This window comes from Camellia sinensis, unplaced genomic scaffold (assembly GCF_055761805.1).
Source record: "Camellia sinensis isolate YWXY unplaced genomic scaffold, ASM5576180v1 Unanchor1, whole genome shotgun sequence".
Classification (NCBI taxonomy): domain Eukaryota; kingdom Viridiplantae; phylum Streptophyta; class Magnoliopsida; order Ericales; family Theaceae; genus Camellia; species Camellia sinensis.
Genome location: NW_028128987.1, coordinates 12,386,087 through 12,396,047, shown reverse-complemented (window position 1 = coordinate 12,396,047; position 9,961 = coordinate 12,386,087).

Below are 9,961 nucleotides of genomic sequence, written 5' to 3'. Positions count from 1 at the left end.
TACATAAATGGCATTCCGCCTACAACAAAGAGGCCCCGTGGCCAACAAATAAGAAGATCCAAATCTTGTAGCATATCCTGCTAAACACCTGAAAAAAATTCAACAACGTGGGATGAACATATAGTCCAGTAGGGATCTCAACATGGCCCTCAACAATAACAACATACAGATAGCTATGATCATGAATGCTCAATCTCATACTAGAATAGTAATGTGACAGTTTACACAAAATATACATAATTTTGCACTTTTCACGAAAATAACCATTTCAATCAACGCCATAGGCGATTCATCTTCCCTTTTTCCTTCCATTAATCCCCGTTCCCAATCTTTCATAGCATTAACAATTTCTTAGAAAATAAATTCACTAAGACCACTACTCTCTTTCATTCTCTAAACATACACAGATATGCCTTTTCAAAATATATATTTTCTCAAAAAAAATAATCCGTTCTCCTTCACACTTTCCAAAAGACAAAGATGACATTTTGGCTTCTTCCCGATACAATCAAATCTATGCATGCACCGTTATAAAAAGGGAGATAACAACTCACCAACATGCATAAAATAAAGCAATGAGGCAACTCAGCCCTCCAAAACTGTAACTGACACAATCCATGATATTCCCAGACACACTGAAATATCAACAACAAAACTTTGCTCTACTAGCTTTGTGCGTAGTAAGCCAAAGATACGCCTATCACAACAACATGCTAGTTTACCAGGCGCTAGCTGGAAGGGTATGGTGCCTTATATTCTCAGCGCAGTCAGTTCTCCAGGCGCTAGCTGGAAGGTCACGGTACCTCTGATTCTTAGCGCAAGGTATAACACCACCAATCGAAATGCAACAGGGCATAACCAACATGTGTAACACATATACACAAACCATCAAGATGCAAGCAATGTGTTAAAGTATATGAACACATAACTACCTCCTCCTGAGCAAGTATACATGTATAATGTATCTCAACACTTTATCACATACGACGTTCAATCAATAATGGTATAATGCATACACGACAATTTAACACAACCACGTCATCCTCCACCGATGACCAAGGACAAAACCTCTAGATGCATGTATACCGTACATCTAATAACAAACTCAATTATCATGAGATCCCAAACCCATCAACAACCCAAGCATGGTAGCTACAAATTAATTCCCCCAAATATGTGCACTCGACATGCATGATGCAACAATCCAATTCCCACATTTATTTTCTATGACTCACATAGAGTTAAAGTTTCATTATTCACTTTCAAAATCAACATGTTCCACCACTTAATCCAAAAACACTTTTCTCATTTCCCCAAAATCAATTCCATTCCTTTCATAACCTTCCAAATTAATTATGCAAATAAAGTCATAATTATTAAGTTAGGGTTTTTTTCTCCCTCTTTCTCACATTGACCAAAAATGTTCAATCTTCAACAATAAACAACAAAGACCTCATTTGAGACCCAAAATACCCAAGTATTTGCCCAAAGAACAAAACCCCTCTTTTAATTTATCATGACACATATAAATTAGGGCATTTCTATATTTCAACAACAACATGCTAATTTACGTCACAAATAGTCCAATGAACAACCAAAGACAATAAATCCATTTTTATCAACCAACTCTAGGTTTCCTCATGATTTTCAAACAAACCCAACATAGGTATGGTTTTCATGCAAAACAAAACTACCACATGTCTATCTATAGACAAAGTATTGAAAAAGAACAAGGAAATCCCTACCTCAAATGTAGAACTCAAGGAGAAGAAGAGCAAAACTCGGAAGTGCTCCAAATCCCAAATTTCTCGGATCAAAACGAAGCCCTCGACGATCAACACAACTTTTACAAAGTCCAAAGGGTAGGAAGACACTCTAACTAGATCAATCCTAAGAAAGAAGTTAGGTTTTAGAGTGAGGTGCTCTCCAATGGAGGTTTCGAAAAAGTAAGAGAGAGAAAGGAAATCAAAAAGTGACAAAAAAAAGTGATTTCACGGACTGATAGAAAAACAGGTCCGCTCGAGCGTACAACACCCCGCTCGAGCGTCAGACACAGGTTCACGCTCGAGCGTCCAAAGATCCGCTTGAGCGCCGGATGCACTCTCCCAGAATTTTCTGCAGACGTCCAAAATGCTGAGAGAAGGAAATTCACGCTCGAGCATCCAAACTACCGCTCGAACGGAGAGACAACAACAAAAGCCCGCTCGAGCGTCAAACCGCCACTCGAGCGGAGAGACCAAAACCTGGGCAAAAATTTCTAAGCTTTAAAACACAACCAACTTATTCCCAACTTGCCCAACACAACCCAAAACTCTAACACAAAGAGTAGGGGATAAAAATGAGGATAAGACAACAACGAATCTACGGAACCGAGTCCGGATTACAGTTAAACAACAACAAGGAATATCGGGATCGCTATATATACAATATGCAATAGATAGAATGGATAAGGCATGCGGCCGAACCGTATCTTGCCTAGGAAAGGCATGGGCACATACAAATCGCGTTTAACACGGAAACAGTGCCGTCACCCACAACACTAGGTGCGTACACATAATATCATAACCGTGCTTCAATGTGAAAAGTATGAGCACATACCAAACCAAGCTCAACATGGAAAGGCGCAAGCCGTGGATGGATAATGCAGCAAATGCATGTAATCTACAATGTAATATATACAATATGCAATAGATGGAATGGATAAGGCATGCGGCCAAACCGTATCTTGCCTAGAAAAGGCATGGACACATACAAACCGCGTTTAACACGGAAACGGTGCTGTCACCCACAACACTAGGTGCGTACACATAATATCATAATCGTGCTTCAACGTGAAAAGTATAAGCACATACCAAACCAAGCTCAACATGGAAAGGCGCAAGCCGTGGATGGATAATGCAGCAAATACATGTAATCTACAATGCAATATATACAATATGCATGTAATGTATGTATGTAATTCAATATTTACAGTGATGCATGACAATGCATGGTAAGAAAATGCATGACAATGGATGTTTGTTTTTTTTTGTATTTTGTTTTTTGAAATGCATGACAATGCAAATGAGACACAAATGCACGACGACCCGCGTCTTTCGAAATGCATGACAATGCAAATGAACTTGAATGCGCAACAACGCATGTCTTTTGAAAAATGCATAACAATGCAAATAAACTCGAATGCGCGACAACGCACGTCTTTTGAGATGCATAACAATGCATGTGAACTCGAATGCGCGACAACGAGCGTCTTCTTTCGAAATGCAGGACAATGCAAGTGAACAGTGCAGAACAGTGCATATCAATGCAAGGGATAATGAAGTAGTTTCCAAGCCTTTGCAAGATACAAAAGGATACGAAAAGGATCACCTTGCACGTATTCGAGTGCTACGCACATAAGACATAGCACAGAGACCGGTTTAAGCTTCAAAATACAATTCCTTGCACTATCTTTGAGCAATGGAGGCCCCAAACCATATATCTGACCCAAACAAGGGTGTAGAAGATTCACCGTCCATCGGGGGAGGTCACCGGCCATCCACTGGCTGAAAATAAGGCCATCGGCCAAATATTTGGCCGACCCTCTAACAATGTGGCCGACCGGCCAAAAATGCCTGTATCGGGGCAGTTTTGACATTTCGGCACGGGTCTTTAAATATAGGGCTTCTAGCCCTATTTCCTCACTTGCCTCTTGCTCGAAAAACCTTCCCCCATCTCTCTAGGTCATTTTCCAACCTTCTACCCTCGCTTTTTCTCGATTTTCGGGCCCGTTTCGTCATTCGATTTGCAAACTCCTTCGCGTTTCGAACATTTTAAACTGAACAAATCTCAAATTTGGTGTTTCTTTCTCGATTCTCACCACTTGGGGTTTGTTTCCCCCAAGTTTACCTTGATCTCTGTGCCCTTTTCAGACGATCTTCCATAGGGTGGGACTCCCCCGAAGCAGGAGATAGACCCCGAGATTGAGCTCTTGCCTTTGAGCGTCCGACCGTTCGACCCAGCGAACTACCGGCCGGCGATTCACGTGTTGCCTCCTGACAGACTTCGCCAGTTCAGGAGTTTTGCCTGGGGCGTACCACCAGAGCTTCTACTGCGCAAGCCCGAGTCACATCGGTCTTACGGCGCTTCCGAGGTATACTCTTCCCCATTTCATTTTTCACAATGTAGAACACAACTGCAATAGTCGATCTTGTTCTTTAATTGCTTAGCCCAGATACACCGATATACCACATGTTGTAGTCTACTGCGAGCACACCTGCACCCGATATCTGTTTGAATCTGAACACGTGCACACACGTTGTATTTTCCACTGAGCCACTCAGACACACTGATACATCACATGCTGTAGTTCACTGCGAGCACACCTGCACCCGATATCTGTTTGAATCTAAACACGCGCACACACGCTGTATTTTCATCAATTCTGAGTGCTTTCAACGCTGTATTTGTAACACTGCTTCGCAACTGTTTGTTTTGACCATAGGGGGATTCCTATGCCTTCCGGGGGTATGGGAACGTCATGGCCCGGGGGTGGTACATGGAGCTTCTTGAGACAGTTCGCCGTATCGTTGACCAGGCCAGCTTTGGCACTTTCTGCATGGGGCTTTCATGCCTGACTGCGAATAGGCCTCTCCTTGCTGCTCTAGTGGAGAGGTGGTGGGACACCACCAACTCTTTCTATCTTTCAGCCACGGGAGACATGACGATGACTCTCTTCGATTTCTCCATGCTCACAGGCATTGGAGTAGGGGGTGATCCGATCCCCTTCAATACAGATATGGACGAGTGGGAGGCCGCTCAGATGTACCTGCTCGGCGACCTACCGCCTCTTGCTCGTCTAGGATTTGTACGATACTCATGGTTCGAGGACCACTTCAGGATCCAGGCACCTATGGCTCAGAGGAGGTGGAACAGTATGCACGCGGCTTCCTCATGTTCCTGTTGGGAGCTACTCTTTTCGCCAACTGGGCGAACACTGTGCCCCTTTGTCTGCTGAGTGCACTGGTTGACGTGACCAGGATCCGCGGCTACGACTAGGGTGGCGCAGGCTTGGCTACACTCTACGACTATATGAGTTCATCCTCTCACCTCAGCGGATAGCTGCTTGGAGGCTACTGGCGGGCTTGGGAGGTACGTCTTCTTCTTCTGTTTCACATTTCTGCTTTACATTCTCTGTACTCTGTATACTGTACACACTACGGTCTTCGTCACACTGGTCATATACTGCACCCACGGCACACATATAATTTGCTTTATACACTGCACACATTGCACAACACACTTCATATACTGCACAATCTGCTGCCAACTGATTGTAGACTGCACACACTGCAAATATGCAATCTGCTTTACACTGACTGTATACTGCGCACACTGCAAACATGCGATATGCTTTACTTACTGACTGTATACTGCATGGACTGTACACTCTGCACAATGCACTGCTCAATGTATGGTTCTGTGCCTTCTGCTTTATTCTGCATTGTGCTTTATCTGATAAGCATATTGATGTCTGTTCTGTCACATTGTAGTTGTGGGTATACGCCTACTTCCTGAGGTTTGCCCCAGTACCAGAGGAGGAGATGCCTCCCATGATCCCATTCTCCTACCGCTTCGACGTGAGGTGCGAGCGGAGACCACGAGAGTCTTTCATATTCTTCCGCCACTATTTCGATACCATCACCGTGGCAGAGGTATGTCAAACATTACAATTCATTTAAGCTTCGCTTTGCATTGAATTTTCAATAGCAGTAGATAACAAACTGTATTTTGTTTACAGATCACCTGGCAGCCATGGGCCTCATTGCCCATCACAGTACGGGAGCGGTATGAGGGCGCTCAGGAGACCTCCCGGTTTAGGATTTTGCTAAAGGGCCCGGTCTGTAGGGCCTGGTACCTGGGCGAGCGCTTCTTGCGACAGACCTTAGGCGTGCCAGAGCAGACAGTTCCGGAGCTGCCTCCTACGACCATGAGGCAGACGGAGAGGTACACCCCACGGGAGATGGCCACTTATACGATCGGTTGGGACTCGGGGAGCTTTAGAGGCGAGGGCGACTATGCAGAGTACATCCAGACCTATATCATGCGGCCTCTAGGTAGTGCTCGTCGAGCTGAGAGGGAGAGGCCTGTGGCGCCGGCATCTAGAGCAGGAGTAGGAGCAGGAGCACCGAGGGTGGCTCAGGCAGGAGCAGAGGTACCGAGGATGGCTCGGTCCCGTGGTAGGAGTGGGTCCCGGAGAGGGCAGAGAGCTGGGTGGCCAGCGCTACCTACGATGATGACATGCAGAGGGCAGGGTGGAGAGACTTATCAGATCCCCATCGCTTCCCTCCGGCTAATCATGAGCTAGTCGGGTTCTACGACTTGCCCCCGGTATGTACTACTGTATTTTGTAAAGTCATTTCATTTCATTTCTCTTGATATTCTGCAGAATACTGATACTTCTAACACTTTTGCAGGCTTCATCCGAGTATACTCACCAGTCCCTGGAGTTGAACGCCTCCATGATGGGGATGCTACAACGGAGCCTCGACCTGCTGGCCATTTACAGTATCCCCGTACGTTCTTTCGACCATCATCTCAAACTTTGCATGATCTGATGCATCGCACCATTAACACAGTACTTGATATACGGCCCTCATGGCATTCGATACACTGTAACCCGCAGACTGTTCACAACATTACTCACGGCATTCATACACTACACTTAGTCACTGTACTCTGTATTCATACACTGTTCACAGTATTCATACACTATACTCACATACTGCATTTTGTGCTGATACACTGCTCACAGTATTCATACACTGTACTCACATACTGCATTATGTACTGATACACTGCTTACAATATTCATACTCTGCATGGCGTAGCATACTGATGCGTTTTCCATTTGTGCTTTTCAGCCTCCGTTCCAAATTCCGACTGCAGGAGGTGCTTCAATTGGACCTTCTGTTCCTGCTCGAGGAGGAGGGTGAGGAGGCACAGTATATCCCCGCACCAAAGCGGGGCGCACTCATGTTGGGAGCGGCTCTCGGGCACCAATCCCTGACGATGATGAGTCTGAGGCAGAGTCGAAGGCGGAGGCAGAGTCGTCCAAGGAGGAGACCGGAGATGACTCAGGCTCAGGCTCAGATGGTGGAGCTGGCGATGATGCTCCTGGACCTTCGTCCAGGAAGAGGACGAGAACAGACCCTCAAGCCTGAGACCAGTTGACATTGATCCAGACTTTGTTGCCTTTCTTCTTTTTGTTTTACTTTTCTTTTTGCTGGTAGCTTGAGCACACTGTACTGCTGCAGGCGGGTTTTATTTTCTTCAAAGCTATGTACTTGAAAAGATGATGAAATGAAACAAGCTTTTTGTCTGAAAAAGTGTTGCATTTGTACGTTTCATACATCGCATCGCATTGCATTATATCACATAACAATGTAAATGAGATTGATCTTTTGTCTGAAAATTGGGACACTTGCATCGTAATAACCAAGTAGTGAACCAGCTAACGTCAAAACAACTCATATAACCCAATGCTCATTCTGAACACACAGCCTACAACACAACGCTTGGTTTACTCGGCACATAGCCCATACAACGCACTGCTTATTCTGAACACACGACCCATTCTGAACAAACAATTCAATCTTGAAATGACGGGATGCAAAAACGGGGCACGTAAAAGTTGGAACAAACATGGATGCTCCACAATTTCCCTCTTTTCTTTTGCTTCGCGGTCCGAAACCCACATAGTCTCGGATAGGTCCTGGTTCTACTGTTCCGATATGGCCTGGGTGGAACCCTACGGCTATTGAAAGAACTAATCTTGCTTTGCACAAATGTGGAGAATGGCACAGCACTCTGAGCACAAACGATTTTTTTGAAATTGAGAAATGAGTTGTAGACCGGGTATTGAGCCTACGACTGAACACAGCGCCCCTACGACTCAACAAAAGGTACACAACCTAAACACATCGAGATATGCTCGGAGCAGACTCAAAACAAGAGTTGAGGTAAACAAAACAAAAGACACGACACACAGACGTGTTACAACGACAAGAGACCTCTCAGTTCGCGAGGAGCCAGTTTCTCCGGATATTGTTTCCCACCCTTTCTTATTTGTGATTCTCACATCACTCGACCCTCAGGCTTTATTTTTCTAAAAAAGCCCTTTTCTAACTTTTTCTCTCAACGCACATCTCTCTGTTCTTCAATCTCTCGTTTTTTTTTATCCCTCCCCTGAGTGGTTGATAGATAAACAAGAGGTTGTGGGTTCATGCCTAACACTGTTAGCTCGCAGTTACTTCTTCCGGCGACATCTAGTCGATGCTCCGGATGAGAGAGTGGAGTATCTTGATCCATTCTGACTCGTGCTTCGCACTTGGCTTGATACCTCATTGCTCAGAGGGTGAGAGAGCTTTCAGCCCTTTACAAACAGTTCCAGTTGTGCCCTTTCTAGCAAGTATGCTGGCGATGGGGGAAAGACAGGAAGCCCGACTCAACTGTGCCCCTTAGTTCATTATTTTGACCATTTTTTGTTTTGGTTTTCTACTAAAACAATTTTGGCCAACATGAAAGTTAGATTAACATACTTGTTCGATTTTTGATTTGAAAATCATGCAAGTCAGGCTATGAGCACTGAAAATTTTCCTTTTTGGGTCCAAGAAAATGGTCAAGTTTTGGAAAAGATGGAATAATTTTTGAGAAAATAGCCAACCTCAGTAAAAATTCTCAAAAACCATTTTGGCAAATAGCCAATGCTCAACGAGCATGAAACTTACTCTCGAGATGCACAACCTCGGATTCGAAGGAAAATTGCCCCTTGCCTGAAGAGAGCTGCATGGCAACGGAAAGTTGCCCCTTGTTTGAATAGCGACTCATGGCAACGGAAAGTTGCCCCTTGTCTGGATAACACCGCAGCATACTGTAAACAGTCCTCATTAGTGATGATCGCAACCGAACTCTCAGATAAAGAGAAGACGAAGATGGTCAAAACCAATATATGGACACAATCACTTGAAAGTGTTGGTGGCTGGACTTCAGGATGAAGTTGCCTACGTATCCCAAACATAGGAATCAAGCCTTACGTAGTTCCGGTTTGGGTTCACTCATGTATTAACCCTCACCTTCTACGCTCTAACTTTTGCCAAGGCCGCCTTTTCGGGTTTTCAACCTTGCGAGCTATGTTTTTCTTTTCTTTTTTCATTTCTTTTTATATTTTTTTTTTGCATTTTTCTTTCTTTTGCTTTTTTTTTTGTATTCTTTTCTTTTCTTTTCCTCTTTTTGTTTTTGTTCTTTTTCTTCTTTTTCTTGCTCTAACTTTTGCCTGGTCGCCTTTCCAGGTTTTCGGCCCAACGAGCTTCTCAAGGGTAAAAGTGTAGCTTTGTCCATGCCAAATGGTTTTAGGATTTTGAAGCCATCCGAATCCAGGAGAACGGCCATTGTATTGATTTGCAGAAGGATCCATCTCCGGCTCTTCGAGCGCATTGGACATTAGTGCCCCTAGTTTGAGGGGTGCTTCTGATTTAGCTTCACAAGCTTGTCTTGACGACATCTGATTTTCTTGATTTGACTTTGGTGCCTCTTGTTCGAGGGCTGCTTCAAATCTAGCCACACGGGCCTCACATTGCGGTTTGGCCATTGAACATTCTAAATACACATTCAAGGTTTGAAAGTAAAGGGATTGAATCTTGAGGCTGAGAGCGATCCTAGGCTGCACAATCTCAAGAGCGATTCCATACTGGTCTTCACAAGACTGTGCAAAACATTTTTTGAAAATTTTTAAGAAAGCGACTAATCGCTCGTGCTGAAGACAGTGCGGAACCAATCTGGATCAAGTCAGAGTCCTTCTCAGTACTCACGTTAACCAACATGATCTTAATCATTAAGGGCTTAGCGTGCCTCTCTTTCTCTCAATTGATCAAAGTTTTACAAATCCCGAAGAATTCCTTCCTCTTCGTTTTCATCACCACAG